At 42.5% G+C, this 25,842-nt stretch overlaps 1 protein-coding gene across 5 annotated transcripts in view; it reads right to left on the minus strand.

The window, feature by feature from the left end:
- LOC110510209 (collagen alpha-1(XXIII) chain) overlaps positions 1-25,842 on the minus strand; it is a 96,938-nt gene that overhangs the window by 65,304 nt on the left and 5,792 nt on the right. The gene's annotated exons all lie outside the window — the stretch shown is intronic.

Raw genomic sequence — 25,842 nt, forward strand, 5'->3', positions numbered from 1 at the left:
AAGAGCAACGTTTACAGTGAATTTACACAAACCATAACCACAAGCCCTCTTGCCTAAAGCTCCCCTCCTGGACCTAATTGAGAAAACAAAGAGGACAAATTTAAATGGCGTACGTACTTTGGGTGCTCGACAAACTAAAAGGAGTAAGCGGTGAGTCAAAAAACAGATGTTGAACACACATCAGCAGAAACAGCACTCCTTTCTGTTCTGCCCTAATCCACCCGACAAGGTTCTCTTCCACTCAGTTACAGTTTGGTGTAGTACGCAAACAAGGGGTTGACAGTTGAGGAGAGGTTTATCAGTTTTAGGCATTAGCTGCTCACTTGTTGATGCAGTACAGAGAAACAAATAAGTGCGTATCATATCCACTTGAAGCTGAGCTAAACCATGGTTTACACTACATGTATACAGTCTATGAGTCAGGCACCTGGAGATGTGATAAACCATGGTTTACACTACATGTATACAGTCTATGAGTCAGGCACCTGGAGATGTGCTCATTCGGAATCCTTGTGAGACAGAACCCTGCAGTGGATAACTCTCCCCTCTCTGCCTCCTACCTAACAGAGAGACAGAATCCTGCGGTGGATAACTCTCCCCTCTCTGCCTCCTACCTAACAGTGAGACAGAATCCTGCAGTGGATAACTCTCCCCTCTCTGCCTCCTACCTAACAGTGAGACAGAATCCTGCGGTGGATAACTCTCCCCTCTCTGCCTCCTACCTAACAGAGAGACAGAATCCCGCAGTGGATAACTCTCCCCTCTCTGCCTCCTACCTAACAGAGAGACAGAATCCTGCGGTGGATAACTCTCCCCTCTCTGCCTCCTACCTAACAGAGAGACAGAATCCTGCAGTGGATAACTCTCCCCTCTCTGCCTCCTACCTAACAGTGAGACAGAATCCTGCGGTGGATAACTCTCCCCTCTCTGCCTCCTACCTAACAGTGAGACAGAATCCTGCAGTGGATAACTCTCCCCTCTCTGCCTCCTACCTAACAGAGAGACAGAATCCTGCAGTTGATAACTCTCCCCTCTCTGCCTCCTACCTAACAGAGAGACAGAATCCTGCAGTTGATAACTCTCCCCTCTCTGCCTCCTACCTAACAGTGAGACAGAATCCTGCAGTGGATAACTCTCCCCTCTCTGCCTCCTACCTAACAGAGAGACAGAATCCTGCAGTGGATAACTCTCCCCTCTCTGCCTCCTACCTAACAGTGAGACAGAATCCTGCAGTGGATAACTCTCCCCTCTCTGCCTCCTACCTAACAGAGAGACAGAATCCTGCAGTGGATAACTCTCCCCTCTCTGCCTCCTACCTAACAGAGAGACAGAATCCTGCAGTGGATAACTCTCCCCTCTCTGCCTCCTACCTAACAGAGAGACAGAATCCTGCAGTGGATAACTCTCCCCTCTCTGCCTCCTACCTAACAGAGAGACAGAATCCTGCGGTGGATAACTCTCCCCTCTCTGCCTCCTACCTAACAGAGAGACAGAATCCTGCGGTGGATAACTCTCCCCTCTCTGCCTCCTACCTAACAGTGAGACAGAACCCTGCAGTGGATAACTCTCCCCTCTCTTCCTCCTACCTAACAGAGAGACAGAATCCTGCAGTGGATAACTCTCCCCTCTCTGCCTCCTACCTAACAGAGAGACAGAATCCTGCAGTGGATAACTCTCCCCTCTCTGCCTCCTACCTAACAGAGAGACAGAATCCTGCAGTGGATAACTCTCCCCTCTCTGCCTCCTACCTAACAGTGAGACAGAATCCTGCAGTGGATAACTCTCCCCTCTCTGCCTCCTACCTAACAGAGAGACAGAATCCTGCAGTGGATAACTCTCCCCTCTCTGCCTCCTACCTAACAGAGAGACAGAATCCTGCAGTGGATAACTCTCCCCTCTCTGCCTCCTACCTAACAGTGAGACAGAATCCTGCAGTGGATAACTCTCCCCTCTCTGCCTCCTACCTAACAGTGAGACAGAATCCTGCAGTGGATAACTCTCCCCTCTCTGCCTCCTACCTAACAGAGAGACAGAATCCTGCAGTGGATAACTCTCCCCTCTCTGCCTCCTACCTAACAGAGAGACAGAATCCTGCAGTGGATAACTCTCCCCTCTCTGCCTCCTACCTAACAGAGAGACAGAATCCTGCAGTGGATAACTCTCCCCTCTCTGCCTCCTACCTAACAGAGAGACAGAATCCTGCGGTGGATAACTCTCCCCTCTCTGCCTCCTACCTAACAGTGAGACAGAATCCTGCAGTGGATAACTCTCCCCTCTCTGCCTCCTACCTAACAGTGAGACAGAATCCTGCAGTGGATAACTCTCCCCTCTCTGCCTCCTACCTAACAGAGAGACAGAATCCTGCAGTGGATAACTCTCCCCTCTCTGCCTCCTACCTAACAGTGAGACAGAATCCTGCAGTGGATAACTCTCCCCTCTCTGCCTCCTACCTAACAGTGAGACAGAATCCTGCAGTGGATAACTCTCCCCTCTCTGCCTCCTACCTAACAGTGGCAGGTGTGCAGGGACTCCATTAATATCATGATGAAGATGTAGATTAAGACTACTCAGGATGATTAGAACGTGACAGAAACTTGTGAGAGGTCTTGTGTCCTGTTTTACGGACATTTAAAAACCAAAGCATATAAACATTTACAATAAAACATGCAATTATAAAGCAGAGTTCATGGCACTAAGAAAGTGTGTCTAGGCAACTGTCTGTCCATGTTCAGCCAGGCTGACCTCATGAGACATATCCTGCTTAGATGTGAGTCAAACATCACACATATAATATCATCTTACTACTCAACTAAGTACATGTCACAGAAATAGTTTAAATGCAAAAAGACTGTGCTATTTTATTCCCTGGTGAGTCATCTATTGTTTTTGTCTGACAGACATGAATAAAACAAAAATGCCAGGAAAGGATTATATTGTGCTCACATTTTCTCAACATGTCACATAACGCTGCTGCTACTCTCTGTGTATTATCTATGTATAGTCACTTTATAATTACCTGGACTAACCTGTAGCCCCACACATTGACTCTATACTGTGGTACCCACTGTATACATGTATAGCCTCGCTACTGTTATTTTACTGCTGCTGTTTAATTATTTATTACTAGAATTATCGATTTTTTTACTTAACATTTATTTTTCTTAAAAACTTCTTATTAAAGCATTGTTGGTTAACAGCTTGTAAGTAATAATTTCACTGTAAGGTGAACCTGTTGTATTCAGCGTATGTGACCAATAAAATGTTTTTTGACAGGAGGAAAAATTGTCAATAGGACAGTGTTTCATTTTGGCCTTGTCTTTTTAAGCCTTCATTAAAAGCTACTAAAATGACTCATCATACAACATTGCTTGACAAGAGGCATGATTAATTAAAGGGGTGAGGGGGTGTGGTGTATGTGCAATATAATGTACCACACGGCTAAGGGCTGTTCTTATGCACAACCTAAAGCGACGTGCCTGGATGCAGCCCTTAGCCGTGGTATATTGTCCATATACCACAAACCCCTGAGCTGCCTTACTGCCTTACTAACCCTAACCCTATTATAAACTGGTTACCAACATAATTATAACAGTAAACAAGTATTTTTGAGTCAGTCCAATGGTTTATTGTCTGATATACCACGGCTTTCAGCCAATCAGCATCAAGGACCCAACCAACCGGTTTGCATTAGGGCCATGTTATTCTGTTTCTGTCAATGTGTGTTGGAGAAAACTCATAGAATACTGTTAAAGACATGTTTATGATGAGTGAATATCATTTTCTGATGTACACAAACCACAATATTGTGATGTTACACATCTGAAAATCGATAGCTATGAGATTGTCATGGCCTTAAAACACGGTGTATTATCCCCAACACTGTGAGATAATAGCCATGCTACACTGAGACAAATCCCTCCTCAATAAACCAGATCCACACACTGTGATCCTAAATCGTAACCCAACTAGGATTTTGAAGAGGACAATCTGGAGGAATAATAATAATAATAATAATAATAATAATAATGATATTAACGTAAATAATCATTCTTGGTTCTTCCTGTCTGATATGTCCTCCTTATTGGCCACCTGTTACTCTATACTTATAAATTACATGGTCTCATTGACTCAATAACCAACAACACATATCTAAGTTGATCTTTCTGTCACGCCCTGATCTGATTCACCTGTCCTTGTGATTGTCTCCACCGCCTCCAGGTGTCGATTATTTTCCCCAGTGTATTTATCCCTGTGTTTCCTGTCTCTCTGTGCCAGTTCGTCTTGTATGTTTCCAAGTCAACCAGCGTTTTTCCGGTTCTCCCGCATTTTGCATTCTCCTTTTTCTAGTCCTCCCGGTTTTGACCCTTGCCTGTTTCTGGACTTTGTACCCGCCTGCCTGACCATTCTGCCTGCCTTGACCTGTCTGCCACTCTGTACCTCCTGGACTGATCTGGTTTTGACCTTTTTGCCTGTCCACGACCATTCTCTTGCCAACCCCTTTGGATTAATAAACATTGTAAGACTCCAACCATCTGCCTCCTGTGTCTGCATCTGGGTCTCACCTTTAGCCTTGATACTTTCTTAATGAACCATAAAATATATGGTTATTGCTGGTTGGTCTTTAAATTAAGCTAGTTAACGCCTTGATCCTGCTTTGTAGTATACCTCTCAGGTTCAAAACAACAATATCAGGTTCAGAACAACCTTCACAGTGTGATATCAGGTTCAGAACAAACTTCACAGTCTAATATCAGGTTCAGAACAACCTTCACAGTGTGATATCAGGTTCAGAACAACCTTCACAGTGTGATATCAGGTTCAGAATAACCTTCACAGTGTGATGTCAGGTTCCGAACAACCTTCACAGTGTGGTATCAGTTTCAAAACAACCTTCATCGTGTGATATCATTCTGGTACCAAAATACATACAAAGGAGCGAGACATTGAAAGTCAATCAAAAGTGTCAAGCCTAAACCAAATGGTACACCTTCCAGAAATGTTAAATATATATGAAAATGATAACAATAGTTATGACACTGATAATAAATCATTGCCCTACACCGGTCACGCCGCCTCCCCCACACTGTGACCCGTCTCCTCAGTGAACCGTACATCCGAGAGGTCCAGATGTGGGGTCACTTGTAGTAACAAAGACAAACCGCCTCCATCTGTTCTCAGGGTGCAACATCTCACCGTCTCAACTCTCATCATGATATATGAGGAGGATGTGCCGTCACACCTGGCAGGACACATCATCCCAGGAAAGTCAATGCTAACAGAATGCTTCCAGCCAGACGGCAGCTAATGGGAGGGATGGTGAGGTCAGGGAGGAGTGCAGGGTAAAGGCTGAGACTGTCTGGTACTCACGTTGGGACGGCAGGCTTTGATCAAACTCCTTCACCAATCAAACCTCTGCTATGGTGCACACATACACACATGCACATGGGCGTACACAAGTACACGGACCAACATGCACGCACGTGCGCACACACACACACACACACACACACATCATAGAGAGAGATCACGTTGCTCTGAAAGAAGTGGTTTTATGCTGAACCACATGCTTTCTGGAGTTCAAGGGTCAAGTCCACAGTAATCCTTGATCAGTCCTAAGCCCTTCCCCCTTGTTGTAAAGCCTCAGTCCTCCATGCTTGTGTTTGGTCATTTCCTTATGGCCTCTGAGCCAGCTCTTCCCTAAGCTCTTGACCTGAGCTCCCCATGGAGCCATCAGAGCAGCCATCACCATTAGACCTGAGGGCTATAGTCTACACGTTACACAACCACTAAGTAAAACCTTGCTAACGGGATGCCTGTTGTTTGTGTCTATTAGTATGCAGCTGCCTGTTATTGCCATGTGACTTTATAAAGCAGCTACAGCAGTAGGAACAATGGAGAGTGGCAGGGAAGGGAACAGGGAAGGGAAGAGGGAAGGGAACAGGGAAGGGAACAGGGAAGGAAGGACACATATGGCGCTGGTTATTTGTTCCTTTTTTCTTGGACGGCAGAGAAACCCTGATTGGTGTTAATGTTTATTCTGCCTCAGTTCTCTTAACTACACGCAAGCAGTTCCTCTGTGGCTGAGCATAGTGATAATAGGATACAGACAGATACAGTGTGTGTGTGTGTGTGTGTGTGTGTGTGTGTGTGTGTGTGTGTGTGTGTGTGTGTGTGTGTGTGTGTGTGTGTGTGTGTGTGTGTGTGTGAGAGAGAGAGAACGAGAGAAAGAGGGAGAGACAGAGAGAGAGAGAGAGACAGAGAGAGAGAGAGAGAGAGAGAGAGAGAGACCAAGGGACATCAGTGCTCATAAATTGTCCGAAAGGATCTTAAAGGCTTTGAAGGTTAATTTCCTTACAGTGAAAGACTAATGAATACAGACTATTAAAAGTTAAAACATAGTAGTTATTTGTAAACAGCGCAGGATATGAGAGGAAAGACCATGGGTCCACCCTGAGAATCAGCATAGTGATCAGAATGGTACCATATTGTGTTGAATTTATTTGAAATTCCTGGGCCTCCACCAACACGATGAAGCGGTGTGTTGGCGTTAACTCACCACAATCTCCTGCAGAGAGCCAAATAAACAACAGCATGAGGAACAACAACAGCGGGACCGGGTTCCAGTCAATACAGGAACCCCAACCATAGAGGAGACAAAGGGTCCCTAGCCCCAGCAGAACCAGCAGACCACTCTCAGTGAGAACTTACAACACCAACAACCGATTCCACAAACCACCCCGCAGCAATCCCCAACCATTAAAACCCTATTAGACATGGAGGAAATGCTTTGGCTAATTCTATCCTCTCTTTAGCAGTAACCTAGCACTACAGGTCCACTCTACCGTAATCAGGAAGAATGCAGCTGCAGTGATTACACCAAAGCAATACAATTCTGCTGCAGCTGTTGTATTGAAATGATCATGGAACATAATGAAACAACATTTCATCTCTCTTTACATGTTTTTTTTTCAAGAGATGTGCTGCGTACGATACCTAAACCTGACGCAGTAATCAGCCTGCTGAGTACGGTCACAGGTGGCTGGTGGCGCCTTAATTGTCGGAGGACGGCTCATAGTAACGGCTGGAAAGAAGTTAATGGTTTGGTATCAAATGCATCAAACACATGGTTTCCAAGTGATTGATACCATTCCATTCAATCCATTCCACTCATTCCATTCAATCAATTCCATTCATTCCATTCCATTCAATCAATTCCATTCAATCCATTCACTCCATTCCATTCAATGCATTCCATTCTATCCATTCCATTCTATCCATTCCATTCCATTCACTCAATTCCATTCAATCCCTTCCATTCACTCCATTCCATTCAATCCATTCCATTCCATTCACTCAATTCCATTCACTCAATTCCATTCAATCCATTCCATTCAATCCATTCCATTCTATCCATTCCATTCCATTCACTCAATTCCATTCACTCAATTCCATTCACTCAATTCCATTCAATCCATTCCATTCAATCCATTCCATTCTATCCATTCCATTCCATTCACTCAATTCCATTCACTTAATTCCATTCAATCCATTCCATTTAATCCATTCCATCCAATCCATTCACTCCATTCCATTCAATCCATTCCATTCTATCCATTCCATTCAATCAATTCCATTAAATCCATTCACTCCATTCCATTCAATCCATTCCATTCTATCCATTCCATTCTATCCATTCCATTCCATTCACTCAATTCCATTCCATCCATTCCATTCACTCCATTCCATTCAATCCATTCCATTCTATCCATTCCATTCCATTCACTCAATTCCATTCATTCCATTCCATTCACTCCATCCCATTCAATCCCTTCCATTCCATTTAATCCATCCATTCCATTCAATCCATTCCATTCCATTCAATCCATTCCATCCCATTCAATCCCTTCCATTCCATTTAATCCATCCATTCCATTCAATCCATTCCATTCCATTCATTCCATTCCATTCATTCCATTCCATTCACTCAATTCCATTCATTCCATTCCATTCAATCCATTCCATTCTATCCATTCCATTCCATTCACTCAATTCCATTCATTCCATTCCATTCATTCCATTCCATTCACTCAATTCCATTCATTCCATTCCATTCTATCCATTCCATTCCATTCACTCAATTCCATTCATTCCATTCCATTCACTCCATTCCATTCAATCCCTTCCATTCCATCCATTCCATTCCATTCACTCCATTCCATTCACTCCATTCCATTCACTCCTTTCCATTCACTCCATTCCATTCAATCCCTTCCATTCCATCCATTCCATTCCATTCACTCCATTCCATTCAGTCCATTCCATTCACTCCATTCCATTCAGTCCATTCCATTCACTCCATTCCATTCACTCCATTCCATTCACTCCATTCCATTCAGTCCATTCCATTCACTCCATTCCATTGATTCCACTCCATTCATTCCATTCAATCCATTCCATTCATTCCTTTCCATTCACTCCATTCCATTCACTCCATTCCATTCACTCCATTCCATTCATTCCTTTCCATTCACTCCATTCCATTCACTCCATTCCATTCATTCCTTTCCATTCACTCCATTCCATTCACTCCATTCCATTCACTCCATTCCATTCATTCCTTTCCATTCACTCCATTCCATTCACTCCATTCCATTCATTCCTTTCCATTCACTCCATTCCATTCAATCCATTCCATTCATTCCTTTCCATTCACTCCATTCCATTCACTCCATTCCATTCATTCCTTTCCATTCACTCCATTCCATTCACTCCATTCCATTCATTCCTTTCCATTCACTCCATTCCATTCACTCCATTCCATTCACTCCATTCCATTCATTCCTTTCCATTCACTCCATTCCATTCAATCCATTCCATTCATTCCTTCCAGCCATTATTATTACATGTACAATTTAGTAATTTAGCAGACACTCTTTTCCCTTCAACAGCCTCCTGTGAGTACAGTGGTGGTGAAACTGTGTTTGTGAAGGAGATATATGGACCCCAGTCATGGAGGATTCCTGCACTCCCCTTCTCTTACATTGTGGGCTGGGATCCAAATAAGACTCAACAAGGTGACCTCTCCACTGAACCATCTCCCCCTATCTCCCTCCCTCCACATACTATAAGGGAAAGTCTCATTGCACAATGCCCTTACTGCGGTGTGCCTCTGGGCTGTTGTGGGGCCAACTCTTAACATGGTCGAGCTAAAGAGAGCTGGGGGAGTTACTTGTAGTGAGAGACCACACAGATACTGCACAGGGTTCTGGCCCAGAGGTACTGTACTGTACCACCTTACGCGTTGCTCGCCCCTCTACCCACATTGCAGATGGAATTGTTGCACTATCTGACATCAGACAATGCTGTACCACTGCATTCAAGACAACGTAAGACACAGGAACCAAACAGGCACTGCTCTAGCAATGTTGGAAAATGACTGGTGCCTGAGAAGGATTGTATTGGGAGTTAGGACATTGTGCTAGAGGACAAAAAGTGTACAGTATGAGTATGTTCTAAATCAAATCATTTTCTCCCGAAGCTCCACAGAAATGACCAGTCCAGAATTACAGGACATCTCATTGGTGCATATAGATTTCCCAAAAGCATGCAGCAATCTAATAAAGGCCTTCGTGATATTTACTCATGAAAAGTTTCTAGGACAATGAAAAACAGGTGCTCGTTTGCTCAGCATTCAGTCTGAAATTCTCTACCTGCCTGAGGCTGTGGCATGGTTCACACAAACTAGCCATTCAAAATCTGATATCTTTCTCATTAAGAGCATGTGACCACCATTCTACATTCAAAGCGGAAAAACCAAGGTACCAATAGTAACAATTTATATAGTTTTAAAGGTTATTCATAATTCTTAAACACATTCAATAATCAAGTAAAATACATGTAACTTTTTATGCAGTAGGCAGTAACCTACTATAGTTTATATTCCAAGGCAAACTGCGGGAGAAAAAAACATATTGTTGTTTAACTTAATGGACAGCAGGTGCCTCCTATCTTAAACATGTGCACCTCTGAAAAAAACACGCCAATGTTCATTGTCAGGAAATGAGAAACAAATAGCCTTTTAAAATCACTTATAATGGCAGAGTCATGTTTGAAGGTTTATTTAAAGCTATAACTGCTCCTAAATTGTATTTTCTGTTTGCTTAATTGGGGCAGTTAAAGTTCTCCTCAGAGATTAAAGCACTTAAGAATGTGGATCAGTGGAACACACTGACATAACCATATCCTGATAGTCCAACGGTGAGGCTTGGTGCTGAAATGTCTGTCAGCTCTGTCCCTGTTGCCATGCCATGACAGCACAGTAAATGTATGTGCTCTGCTCTGAGCCCCTCCGGTTACTGCTGCAGATATCTCTAATGGAAATGAGGCATTCCATGCATAGTGTGGTGGCCTGGCCATCTCAGAACCACCCTGGCTTTCATCATCAAGGTAGAAACCGACATTCATTACATTTGATATTTTAGTCATTTAGCAGATGCTCTTATCCAGGACGACATACAAGTTACTGCATTCATCTTAAGATAACTAGGTGATACAACCACTGCTGCCAGTCCATCTCATCTGGCCCAGAGTGGAGATTAAACTGGGATTTGTCCTTAACAATCCCACCCCACCCACCCTAATCTCAGTTAAAGATGCAATCAGGATCTTAAGCACTTACAACTTCATAACATACTGTATGAATTGGAATTTGTAACATTTCATATAATTTTTGCAATTTTTTTTACATAAACTAAATAGATAAAGTAGTACACAATTTGATGACGTAGTACACAATCGTGCAGAATTTTCGGGGACCCATTTCGGGCACATGAGCAGAACTTTCAAAACTACTGGCTGAAATGATACAAAACCTTTGGAGCATCACTTTAACAAAAATCTGTTAAGCCATTTAGCAGACGCTTTTATCCACAAGAGTCATGCATGCATTTAACATATGGGTGGTCCCGGTTCAGATGCTCCATACCATCTGGCAAAGCATGGTCTGATGCTCGATACCATTTATGTTTATGTAGTCTGTACAAGAGAGATTACACCCCACCCCAGCAAACTACATCTAAGACGGTGTGTAAGGAATTTATACATAAGGGGATGTGTGAGGACTTGGTGGGTTAAGTGTTGGCACCACATGCACAATACAAGTTCACAACAAACCACAGGAGGTTGGTGACACCTTAATTGGGGAGGCGGGCTCATGGTAATGGTTGGAGTGGAATAAGTGGAACGGTATCAAATTCATAAAACGCATGGTTTCCATGGTTTCCAGGGGTTTGATTCCTTTCACTCCATTCCGGCCCTTATTATGAGCCTCCCCTCACCAGCCTCCCGTGCAACGAAGCAATACGGTAAGCAATTTCTTAGGTCTAAAGTGGAATGGATTAATAAAGGAAGAGCTTTCTTGTCAATAACACATAAACTTGTGACCCAGCAAGTGTTGATTCCTAATTTAACTGTTCCCTCTCTCCGTACAGCCCAACCTGTCCTTCAGGACGCTGTGTCACATGGGAGGAATCTAGCTCAGGATGACATGCGTCACTCCTGTGCGGCATGGTGACATTCGTACGGTTACCTCTTGCCTCTGTAACTAATCCATACATCCGAGGCTGCGCGCCCCAGCACAGTGAGAATTCCTCTAGTCTCACACGACACCCAAGCAGGTCTGGAATCAGTTTATACATTGTCATATCGTATGACCCCCCCCCCCTCCCAACATAATGCGAAATGTGTGGAAATGGAAGGAGTCGGAACACATTGTGATGTCACTGTTGGTCTTTATGAGATTAGTTCAGGGATGACACGAGGTGATGATAAAGGTGACCAGTAAAAGATCAGGGTTGACTCTAATATGCTCCAGAGGCTATTGATGAGCCACAGAAAAAGGGATCCTTGTTTTTCAGTTGGCTAGTTTCTGACATTTACTGTCTTCTTTATTTCCCAACACTTTGTCCCTGATATAAAAATGTAAAAAAGCTCTGCAGTGATGTTCTCACTAGCTGGCCAGCTCGCGAGCAGTACTGTCTGTCAGTCGGGCTCCCCGAGCCTGCTTGTCTGTACAGCCCATATATATGGAACCCTAGATAGGCTGATGTCTTATAGTCGCTATGCATCAGAATGACACAGTTTGTCAGACATTTTAGCTGATTGGTATGTCAAATACCAGATTAAGGTCCTACTGATTAAAACTACGGTCCAGCCCCTGATCCACTGATCCAGGTCAAGCAGAGATACCAGGAGCCATTAAACACACTGACGACATGAAGAGGAACACAACTTTAGACCACACTGTAAGTAGCAGGGGATGAGTATCATGTAAACATATTAAATACGCAGTCCGGGATCTTAAGTACAACAAATTCATAACATATTATAGAAATGTATATCTTATAACATAACATAAGACATACAAACATTTGCAGAATGTAAAATATCATACAAAATGGATGACATAGTAGACAATTTGATGGCGTAGTACACAGAAAATGGAGAACCGTTCTGGCTCGTGAGCACCATTTTCAAAACTACTGGCTGAAACTATATAAAAGTTCTGGAGCATCACTTTAAACCACAGTAAGAACTTTGAGATAAGAGCTTTAACAGGAATCAAACTAGTAAAACGAGTCTGTCATGCTAAAGGTTGGTCACATACTTTACGATTTTCACTTTCAATCTAACTCTTACATATGCAACCCCCTTTGTCGCTCTGACTTCTAACCTCCTACAAAACGGTCTGACCTCGAGGCTGGCTCGTCAGTATGTCCTCAGTCTGGAGAGAAGCCAGATCCCCCAGGGGTCAGCCCCTACTGGGGGAGGAGGAGGAGGAGGAGGAGGAGGAGGGGGTGTTGACAGATATGGTGCTGATGGAGAGGAATGGCCTGCTGTCCCAAGCTGAGCAGACAGATGCCCAACAGGTCTCACATACTCCCCCACAGTCCACCATACGCACTCACACAGATTGTAGAGTAGATCTATACACAGACTGACAGACACACTGAAAAACCAGCCTGGTCTCATAGACTAGATGTAACTTAGTAAATGTAAATCCGGGATACTCAAATTAGTATGATATGTTTTATTTGGTGTTGTTACATAAGACAGATGGTTTCTTAAGGCAAAAACGAAAGTGTAATGTGAATGTCTAGCAACCCAAAAGTTGTGAGTTTGAATCTCATCATGGACAACTTTAGTATTTTCGCTAATTAGCAAATGTTCAACTACTTACTATTTTTTAGCTACTTTTAAACTACTTAGCACGTAAGTTAAACCTTCCCCTAACCCTTTTAGTTAATCATTCTCCTATCCCTAACTCTAACCTTTAAATCTAACCCCTAAACTTAACCCTAACCTTAACCCCTACCCTGACTAACGTTAGCCACCAAGATAGAATTTGTAACATATCATACATTTAGAACATTTTGCACGTTTAGTTAGCAAATTCGCAACATATTATACAAATTGTAATTTGTAAGATATCATATGGAATGGATTATGGACATCCACAAATGAATACATACCATATGGAGCTCATAGTTGTAACATATCATATATAGAGTGTCTCGGATCTACGTACAAAATACGAAATGCTGTGAGACCAGGTTGGAACACATCTAAGCTATCAGAATCCAAATCCCTACAACTCCACTGCGGTGATAAAACAACCATTCCCTAAATCCCAGTAGTTTGTTAAACTATTCACAGGAAAAACATGAATCAGTCAGGTCATAAATTCTATGTAATTGGCCAAAAGCCATTGTTGGAGGAGGTTGACTTGTTTACTAAACCTGACCTGTCAATGACCCTTCATGGTGTTCCTCCAAACTGAGAGGGAGGGGACTGGTCAGTTGACATAACCATTTGATCTTGCGGGTCTGGTTAGACCATAGAGATACATAGAGGACTCTAGACATTGCCTTTGAGAGCTTCCATCTTTAAAGTAGTTAACTGTGTGGGGATTCCTATGGGTTGGCAGCAATCAGCCAATGATCAGAGCCTTGTCTTCTTCTTCAAATTGGGATGCCTACAGATATAGGCTTTTAAATTGAGCCAGTTTGCTACAACAAGAAAATAATCCTGCAGCAACAGGACATGTTAATTATTATATGGATTATAATTCATGGACAATTTTTGTTTGGTAAATGTCTGAATTTTAAAGTGGAAATTACAAACTTTAGAATGCTTTTCAAACTCAAATACACTACACGTTTGCATTTACTTTCTGAAAATTCCCAGCAACAAAGGAGCAATCAAATTACAATCCTACATCTGTAAGGTTTGTAATGGCTTTAAGCTATATCACCTCCATCTAATGGCCACAATGAATGAATGACACACAATATTGGTTGCACTGCCGGTGGTAAATCAACAAAGCAAGTTGTTTTCTATTTACATTTTTGTTTACATGGACTACTTTGAAATGGAGACGTTACAGATGCCGTGACCCCAGATACAAAGACGAGGACTCTATCTATCTCTATGGGTTAGACATATCACTATACAGGAGGCTGTCCAGTCAGTGTGGTGTTCCTAATCCACTGTTATCAATCTCTCAGGGAACTCAAGTGATAACACCACATACTCACAGGGCTGTCTAACCTCATCAATTTGGACCCTCATAAAATGTTTTTGCTCAATGGTTGTTTAACTGCGTGATGTGGGGGAAAAACAGAGCAAAACTGTCAGGGATAACACACACACTTCCTTCACACAGTTGTGATGTGCTGCCATAGAATGACATGCTGGTTAGGGTGTTTGGATAGGGTCACAACTAACACCCTGGGGTTGCCTATAGGTCCCTGTCAGACCACGAGCCCTGCCATGTCAATATTGTGATTGTCTGAGTCACCAGTACAACAGAAACCTACAAACCACAACTAGAATGACCATTCATGTAGATACTAGACACAGTATTTGGTAATACGTTGGTTGTTGAAGGTAATGCAAAGTGGGACTAAGTGTTTCGTAATGTCACACCTTTCTTTCACACTTGAGCAATTTCTTCTTTTTTTTCCAGAGTCAAGAATATGATTCAATTGCACCACCATTTCACATTTGGCTCAGGTCCCAGTTGGTATAAGTTTTGCATATCTGCATTGTGATCGTAATGTAATACAATCTGTGATAAAAACTCTAATTCACCCACAACATTGCCCCATGAGATTTCACATAAAAGGGTTTTACCATTACACTTCCTTGAACTAGCGCGTGGGAGTGAGAGGGAAAGTACTTTGAAAATCTAAGAAATGGCAAACAGACACATGTATTTTCACTCAACCAAAGACCATGATGTTATTCATCTCCATGTGACAACAGAGTTTGTACACACTCTATCAGGTGTTAGTATCCCCGACAAGGATAAACTAACCCGATTCTGTCAGCACTTCATTATGCCATCGGACATCAAACCATGTGTTTTTCTCTGGGGAGAGAGTGGTACAAATAAACAGCAGTGAAAACATCCTAGTGAAGCGCTCAGTGTCAACAATGTCTGAAGTGCCTCTTCAATGGAGATGGGAGATTGGAGAGTGGAAAGGGGATTAGTCCAACTATCTCCCCAACCAATCACAGACCTCCGTACATATTATTAGGAGATTGTCATCAGAAAACAACCTCAGCACGCAAACTATCCAAAATAGTCCCCAACAACAGTTAGGCTTTTTTATAAAGACTTTGCCAGTTTTGGCAACAACAAAAAATACAGTGCATTCGGAAGGTATTCAGACCCCTTGACTTTTCCAATTTTTTGTTACGTTACAGCCTTATTCTAAAATGTATCAAATCGTTTTTTTCCTCATCAATCTACACACAATACCCCATAAGAACAATGCAAAAGCAGGTATTTAGAATAGTTTGTAAATGTATTAAAAATTAAAAACAGAAATATCACATTTACATAAGTATTCAGACCCTTTACTCAGTACTTTGTTGAAGCACCACTGGCAACAATTACAGCCTCAAGTTTTCTTGGGTATGACGCTACAAGTTTGGCACACCTGTATTTGGGGAGTTTCTCCCATTCTTCTCTGCATATCCTCTCAAGCTGTCAGGTTGGATGGGGAGCATCGCAGCACAGCTATTTTCAGGTCTCTCCAGAGATGTTCGATCGGGTTCAAGTCCGGGATCTGTCTGGGTCACTCAAGGATATTCAGTGACTTGTCCCGAAGCCACTCCAGCGTTGTCTTGGCTGTGTGCTTAGGGTCATTGTCCTTTTGGAAGGTGAAGGTCCTGAGCGCTCTGGAGCAGGTTTTCATCAAGGATCTCTCTGTACTTTGCTCCATTCATCTTGCCTTTGATCCAAACTAGTCTCCCAGTCCCTGCTGCTGAAAAACATCCCCACAGCATGATGCTGCCATCACCATGCTTCACCATAGGGATGGCATTGGCCAGGTGATGAGCGGTACCTGGTTTCCTCCAGACGAGACACTTGGAATTCAGGCCAAAGAGTTCAATCTTGGTTTCATCAGGCCAGAGAATCTTGTTTCTCATGGTCTAACAGTCGTTTAGGTGGCTTTTGGAAAACTCCAAGTGGGCTGTCATGTGCCTTTTACTGAGGAGTGGCTTCCGTCTGTCCACTCTACGATAAAGGCCTGATTTGTGAAGTGCTGCAGAGATGGTTGTTCTTCTGGAAAGTTCTCCCATCTCCACAGAGGAACTGTGTGGGTTCTTGGTCACCTCCCTGACCAATGCCCTTCTCCCCCGGCCAGCTCTAGGAAGAGTCTTGGTGGTTCCAAACTTCTTCCATTCAAGTCCTTCAATGCTGCAGACATTTTTTGGTACCCTTCCCCAGATCTGTGCTTCGACATAATCCTGTCTCGGAGCTGTCTTGAAAATTCCTTCGATCATATGGCTTGGTTTTTGCTCTGACATGCACTGTCAACTGTGGGACCTTATATCGCCAGCTGTGTGCCTTTCCAAATCATGTCCAATCAATTGAATTTACCACAGGTCAAGTTGTAGAAACATCTCAAGGATGATCAATGGAAACAGGATGTACCTGAGCTCAGCAAACAGTCTGAATACCATTGTAAATAAGGTATTTATTTTTTCGCTTTGTCATTATGGGGCATTGTGTGTAGATTGATGAGGGAAAAAATATTTATCCATTTTAGAATAAGGATGTAACGTAACAAAATCTGGAAAAAGTGAAGGGGTCTGAATACTTTCCGAATGCACTGTGTACATCCACCAACAGGAGCCATTATTTTGCACAAAGACTTCCATTGCCAGGCATTGTAGATCACAGCATTGCCTCACAAACATAGGACTGACTGATAATAATAATCTGGAAAAATTTGCTAGCGTGAATATGGTAAAAATAAATGCCCAATGCCCATCTAAGGGATACTTGCCATGCAAAAGAGAATTGAGATTTTTTTAAATTAAATCCAAATATAGTTGCTATGGTTACTGTACAGTGGCATGCGAAAGTATTCACCCCCTTGGCATTTTTAGTATTTTGTTGCCTTACAACCTGGAATTAAAATGGATTTTTGGGGTGTTCGTATCATTTGATTTACACAACATGCCTACCACTTTGAAGATGCAAAATATTTTTTTATTGTGAAACAAACAAGAAATAAGACAAAAAAACTGAAAACTGGAGCGTGCATAACTATTCAGCTATTTGTAACGGCTGTCGTGGGAAGAACGTGAGGACCAAAGCACAGCGTGGTAAGTGTTCATCTTATTTAATGAAAAAACTGAACACTGAATAACAAACAACAAAGAAACAACCGAAACAGTTCTGTCTGGTGCAGACACACTAAGACTGAAAATAACCACCCACAAAACACAATGGAAAACAGGCTACCTAAATATGGTTCTCAATCAGGGACAACGATTGACAGCTGCCTCTGATTGAGAACCATACCAGGCCAAACACAGAAATAGAAAATCATAGACAAACTAACAGACAACCCACCCAACTCACACCCTGTCCATACTAAAACAAAAGACAAAACAAAGGAACTAAGGTCAGAACGTGACACTATTACAGCTGCAAGTCTCTTGGGATATGTCTCTATAAGCTTGGCACATGTAGCCACTGGGATTTTTGCCCATTCTTCAAGGCAAAACTGCTCCAGCTCCTTCAAGTTGGATGGGTTCCGCTGATGTACAGCAATCTTTAAGTCATACCACAGATTCTCAATTGGATTGAGGTCTGGGCTTTGACTTGGCCATTCCAAGACATATAAATGGTTCCCCTTAAACCACTAGAGTGTTGCTTTAGCAGTATGCTTGGGGTCACTGTCTTGCTGGAAGGTGAACCTCCGTCCCAGTCTCAAATCTCTGGAAGACTGAAACAAGTTTCCCTCAAGAATTTCCCTGTATTTAGCACCATCCATCATTTCATCAATTCTAACCAGTTCCCCAGTCCCTGCCGATGAAAAACATCCCCAGAGCATGATGCTGCCACCACCATGCTTCAATGTGTGGATGGTGTTCTCAGGGTGATGAGAGGTGTTGGGTTTGCGCCAGACAGCGTTTTCCTTGATGGAAAAGTACCTTCTTTCATATGTTTGGGGAGTCTCCCACATGCCTTTTGGTGAATACCAAACATGTTTGCTTATTTTTTCTGGCCACTCTTCCGTAAAGCCCAGCTCTGTGGAGTGTACAGCTTAAAGTGGTCCTATGGGCAGATACTCCAATCTCCGCTGTGGATCTTTGCAGCTCCTTCAGGGTTATCTTTGGTCTCTTTGTTTCCTCTCTGATTAATGCCCTCCTTGCCTGGTCCATTAGTTTTGGTGGGCGGCCCTCTCTTGGCAGGTTTGTTGTGGTGCCATATTCTTTCATTTTATAATAATGGATTTAATGGTGCTCAGTGGGATGTTCAAAGTTTCTGATATTTTTTATAACCCAACACTGATCTGTACTTCTCCACAACTTTGTCCCTGACCTGTTTGGAAAGCTCCTTCTTCTTCATAGTTCTGCTTGCTTGGTGGTGCCCCTTGCTTTGTGATGTTGCAGACTCTGGGGCCTTTCAGAACAGGTGTATGTATACTGAGATCATGTGACAGATCATGTGACACTTAGATTGCACACAGGTGGACTTTATTTAACTAATGATGTGACTTCTGAAGGTAATTGGATGCACCAGATCTTATTTAGGGGCTTCATAGCAAAGGGGGTGAATACATATGCACGCAACACTTTTCTGTTTTTAATTTTTTATATTTTTTTTGTGTATGTCCATTACATGAAATCTAAATAAAAATCTATTTAAATTACAGCTTGTAATGCAACAAAATAGGAAAAACGCCAAGGGGCATGAATACTTTTGCAAGGCACTGTACATACTCTGAATAACATTTTAGTTTTTATAATAACCTTATAAATTGTGTTTAATTTTGCGATAAACTAAATTATATCAACATGGTGAGATTTGGCAATGGAACACTATGAAACAGGTGAAAAAAGTAAACAGAGAGAGGAGCTAAATAAACTATCTGTGTGTGTATGAGCAGTCCAGGCTAAGAGACAGGGCTCTGGGCAGCCAAGCACAAACCTTTATATTTCCACTTTATACAACAACAACAACAACACAATAATAAACGCAGTCAAGTCCCCAGGCAGGAAACAGCAGTCCACAGTCTACAGGTCTCCAGCCCGGCTACAAAAACATCTCAGTGGTAACATCAGGGGTCACGCAGAGCTTGATGTTAAACTGTGAAGAAACATGGCATGCTGCCACACAGATGGAGGAAACAAAAAAACTGAATTCTCTGGCTGACTGGAGGTATTTGAGAGATTTGCATTTAAGATTAAAGCTGGCGGCGCTGAAACTGATCAGGCTCTTACACACAGCAGCAGGCTCACACAAGCTGACAGCATGCCGGGTGACATCTGCAATCACACCCTCTTTCAGATTTCCTCTGGGGGAGCCACTTGGAGATCCAGGGATCCTTCTTTGAAACTTAGACTCCCTGGTCAAGGAGGAGCCACTTGGAGATCCAGGGATCCTTCTTTGAAACTTAGACTCCCTGGTCAAGGAGGAGCCACTTGGAGATCCAGGGATCCTTCTTTGAAACTTAGACTCCCTGGTCAAGGAGGAGCCACTTGGAGATCCAGGGATCCTTCTTTGAAACTTAGACTCCCTGGTCAAGGAGGAGCCACTTGGAGATCCAGGGATCCTTCTTTGAAACTTAGACTCCCTGGTCAAGGAGGAGCCTCTTGGAGATCCAGGGATCCTTCTTTGAAACTTAGACTCCCTGGTCAAGGAGGAGCCACTTGGAGATCCAGGGATCCTTCTTTGAAACTTAGACTCCCTGGTCAAGGAGGAGCCTCTTGGAGATCCAGGGATCCTTCTTTGAAACTTAGACTACCTGGTCAAGGAGGAGCCACTTGGCGATCCAGGGATCCTTCTTTGAAACTTAGACTCCCTGGTCAAGGAGGAGCCTCTTGGAGATCCAGGGATCCTTCTTTGAAACTTAGACTCCCTGGTCAAGGAGGAGCCTCTTGGAGATCCAGGGATCCTTCTTTGAAACTTAGACTCCCTGGTCAAGGAGGAGCCTCTTGGAGATCCAGGGATCCTTCTTTGAAACTTAGACTCCCTGGCCAAGGAGGAGGGTGTGGGAATACCTGAGACCGTGCCAGGGGTAAATAGAGTATCTTAAGAGTGGTAGGTGATGCAACACAACGAAAAAGGAGAGCTCTGATAGTGAACTGTTTCTTTTGGACACCGTGACATCCCAACTCATTTAAAGCCACGCATCAGAGAGTAGAGGGCTGTCACCCTAAATTACCTTTAAATCTGTTTGAACAACTTGTTGCTGCGAGGGAGGTCTACAGTACCTGTGTTGATGGATGAGAACAAGTCAAGAGGATTTTGAAAAGTGAAAAAAGGCCTGCAGGGACAAACAGATATAGACAGGGACAAACAGATATAGACAGGGACAAACAGATATAGACAGGGACAAACAGATATAGACAGGGACAAACATATATAGACAGGGACAAACAGATATAGACAGGGACAAACAGATACAGACAGGGACAAACAGATATAGACTGGGACCAACTGATATAGACAGGGACAAACAGATATAGACAGGGACAAACAGATATAGACAGGGACAAACAGATACAGACAGGGACAAACAGATATAGACAGGGACAAACAGATACAGACAGGAACAAACAGATACAGACAGGAACAAACAGATATAGACAGAGACAAACAGATATAGACAGGGACAAACAGACATAGACAGGGACAAACAGATATAGACAGGGACAAACAGATATAGACAGGGACAAACAGATACAGACAGGGACAAACAGATATAGACAGGGACAAACAGATATAGACAGGGACAAACAGATATAGACAGGGACAAACAGATATAGACAGGGACAAACAGATACAGACAAGGACAAACAGATATAGACAGGGACAAACAGATATAGACAGGGACAAACAGATATTGACAGGGACAAACAGATACAGACAGGGACAAACAGATACAGACAGGGACAAACAGATATAGACAGGGACAAACAGATATAGACAGGGACAAACTGATATAGACAGGGACAAACAGATATAGACAGGGACAAACAGATACAGACAGGGACAAACAGATATAGACAGGGACAAACAGATATTGACAGGGACAAACAGATATAGACAGGGACAAACAGATATAGACAGGGACAAACTGATATAGACAGGGACAAACTGATATAGACAGGGACAAACAGATACAGACAGGGACAAACAGATATTGACAGGGACAAACAGATATAGACAGGGACAAACAGATACAGACAGGGACAAACAGATATAGACAGGGACAAACAGATATTGACAGGGACAAACAGATATAGACAGGGACAAACTGATATAGACAGGGACAAACAGATATAGACAGGGACAAACATATATAGACAGGGACAAACAGATATAGACAGGGACAAACAGATATAGACAGGGACAAACAGATATAGACAGGGACAAACAGATATAGACAGGGACAAACAGACTCAGTTGCACCCATGAACACACACGCACTCTCTCTCTGACACACACACACACTCTCTCTCTGAAAAACACATACAAGACATGTTTCCCCCAGACCTTTGTGAGGCCACAGGACATGTTTCCCCCAGACCTTTGTGAGGCCACAGGACATATTTCCCCCCAGACCTTTGAGAGGCCACAGGACATATTTCCCCCCAGACCTTTGTGAGGCCACAGCACATGTTCCCCCAGACCTTTGTGAGGCCACAGCACATGCTTAACAAGCACTTTAACGGTTGTTTAACAAATTATGACAGCAACAGTCTTGCCAAGTCCATTCCGAAGCCAATACTTTTTGGGAGACAAAATATCTGTAGGACAGAATGAAATGTTTAGAAAGGAAAGAGCAATGAAAGCTATGCAAAGCGTGTACCACACATAAAAATAAAACATGGATTTAAGTGACAAGGACTGTGTCTATTTCAGTACCACCATAAAAGCTATGTTGTAGTGAATGATAAGGCTTCCCTTGCAAAACTCTGAAGGGACAAAGCAGCTTAGTGGAGGGGTAAAAAACATCCACCTAAAATGAATGAGCAGGCATATCCTGATTTGAGGATTTACTACCCCTAGAGACACCCAGTGAGAGGGGGTATTTCTCTCAATCTGCCACACGATTAACAATTCAAACAATCACCTAGGATTCTGGATAATTAAACTTAACATGCCATAATTGTTCCCATACCCCTTTCCATCTCAGAGAATAAAAGCCCCCACGTTTTATTCAATGAAATTGTGAAATGTTGAGGAGAAAAGAGGGAGAGAGATTTTACAGCGGGGCTGAAAGCCAGCCAAATGCCGTAACAGCCCATTGGACAGATGCTTTCAATAAGGGACGTTACAGGACCACACTTTTATTGCTTCTTTTACCCATATTTTGAGACAAATATGTACAGACTGGTTATTTCAATAAACCCCCTGACTCAAGACTCCATTTCCTTTTTAAAACATGAATGTTTTGTAGGCATGCAGACATATTTATCCTGATAGCCAACATGTAGATTGCATTTTTGAGCCCCCTAAGAAATCATGTGGCCCATTATCTTTTTTTTGTAAGGATTACCTTGTCAAGTAACTAAGCTGTTTAAAAAATTCACTCCCCTCTCTAGTTATCTATGTTTTCATTTCAATTCAGGGAGTTTTCTTTGAGGTTGTATTTATCACGTTTTGGTTAAAAGCATGAGGGGTCGAGGAGAAGTAACAAACCCCTGTAGTGTGGAGGAGGGATATTACAACACATACAAACCGTGCATGTGTGCGCACAAACATATACAAAGAGTCCGACACATATACACATTCACAGCAGCTTCTGGAGGAAGTTTTACAGCTTACTAGGCCTCTCCCAGGGAAGTCCTATAAAATGGGTTTTACATTGTTAAGAGGCACAGTTATCCGGGCTGATTCGCCTGTTCTGAGCGCTGCTCTCTGACCCGCTCAGCGGACGTGTGCCGGTAACTGGTTTTACATCCCTTGAAGCCTTGAGGCACAGGTCACAGAACAGTTACGCTAAACACTTCTCCCTCCTGCCACCTCCCTCTCTCTTCCCCTCTCTCAGCATCGCTCCCCTTCTCTCTTCTCCATCTTCAGAATGTAATATCAAGCTCTAGTTATGAAAAACAATAGGTTTATAAAAGATTACATGGACCTACAATACTAAAAGTGTTTTTCAGTACACACTCAAATTCTTAATGTCTATTATGGCCACAGGCTTAGCAGTGAAATAGTCCCATGCTACAGCATCGGACTTCTCTGAGTTGGCTTCCATTCTGTAAATAAAGGTTACGATAGAGTATTCTGTAAATAAATATTATGATAGAGTATTCTGTAAATAAAGGTTACGATAGAGTATTCTGTAAATAAAGATTAAGATAGAGTATTCTGTAAATAAATATCATGATAGAGTATTCTGTAAATAAATATTATGATAGAGTATTCTGTAAATAAAGATTACGATAGAGTATTCTGTAAATAAATATCATGATAGAGTATTCTGTAAATAAATATCATGATAGAGTATTCTGTAAATAAATATTACGATAGAGTATTCTGTAAATAAAGATTACGATAGAGTATTCTGTAAATAAAGATTACGATAGAGTATTCTGTAAATAAATATTATGATAGAGTATTCTGTAAATAAATATTACGATAGAGTAATAAACACATTGTATACTGTACATGTACTGCCTAGGTGATATGTGAAGTATTATAGGCAATAAACCATCCACTGAAAAAGGCTTTGTTTTTTGTTTAGTTCTAACAGTGCACAAGTGGCATTTGACATAGTGGTCTGAGGTTTGAGTACATCAAACCAAATTCCTTTAGGCGCTAGCTAGATAATACACACACTTATTATGCATAAATTACATGATCTACCCAAAGGTATATCAGTAAGAGTAAGACAGTCTTGTTCCAGAGCCATTTGCCTGTTTACTCCGTCACAAACCAGCACCAAAGAAAACAGCAGTTAATGTGAGGCCTCCACTTCAAGCCCCACGAGAAGTTGTCTATTGAAATATTACAATGTCTCTTTGAGAGATGCACAATGTCAACATTTGTACAGAGACTAGCTTTTCCCACAGTTCCATAGGTGAAAAGATTCAGTGATGAAGAGTAAAGGCCCACCTGCATCGTGGACCGGAGTTAAATATGCTCTGTGGTACTGAAAGAAAGGAGAAGGTTCAGCTGATAGATGAAAAAGGCTTCAGCAAAGGACCTACACAAGGGCTTATCCCATAGTGAGATGTCGCCCTCATCTCCTTCAGAGAACCGGGTTTACATACTGTAAAGCATGAAACACAGCGAGAATCTCACTGCCAATAGACTGCCTGTAGGTACTTATCACAGTGGGAGGCCGTTCCTTTTCTTGCTAGAACAAAAGCGGTACCTGCTGTGTGTCGACCTGGTAGCAACGAACATACCAATTCTACTTGTAGAATTGCAATGTTCGTCAGTAGCCAACAACTTAACTTTGAGCCATTTTTTTTTTTAAATAGGGCATTTTCTTCATACATCCACAGATGAGCCAGTGACACTTGGGATGGTAGCTAGCTAAGTGCACAGACACAATGCACACAACACTAAATACTTTCCCCAAGCTAGCTAACCACTGTAGCTAGTATTGACATTATAATTAAATCACAATGGATTAGCTAGTTTCCATGAAACGGCTGCCTGTGTTAGCTGCCGAGTGCAGTGTCCTTAGCTAGCTAGCTATGTTGTGCTAGCTAGTAAATATGTTAACGTTAGCTAGCTAGCTAAATATTTGGCTATGGGCTGGCACTGGCAGTATGGGATTATAGAGAAGGAATTAAATAGTTTCTTTGTCATCTTGCTAGGTAATTATCTAGCTGTGGCCAACTGGATAGTATCAACAAGGGCTTTCTACAAAATATAAAAATTAGCACAGATAGCGTGGGATCTAGATCATAAGCAATATGCACGGCTATGCATTGCTAAATAAAGCTACTGCCACCTTCTGGTTTGGAGTGTTTTAACAAGGCTGAGTGGCTGATGACTTCCAAGGTCTTTGCTGTGTGAACACAAAAGAGATTGACTGCCGACACCCTGTTCAGAGGTGCTAAGTACTGTCGGCAGGCAAGCGTTTGACAATCCCACCGGTGTTTTGAGCTTTAACTAAAGTTTATCATAAACCAGAACAAACTTTAATCTGAACGGACGCAAGTTAACCAGTGTCCCTCTCTCAGGATGGAGGGTTACAAAGCCTGTCTGTTATACCAACAATGGAGCCTTCCTTCCTTCACAACAAAGTGCTAATTCCTTAAGATGCAAAGAACCAACGCACAAGCACG

Source organism: Oncorhynchus mykiss, chromosome Y, assembly GCF_013265735.2.
Source record: "Oncorhynchus mykiss isolate Arlee chromosome Y, USDA_OmykA_1.1, whole genome shotgun sequence".
In the NCBI taxonomy this organism is placed as follows: domain Eukaryota; kingdom Metazoa; phylum Chordata; class Actinopteri; order Salmoniformes; family Salmonidae; genus Oncorhynchus; species Oncorhynchus mykiss.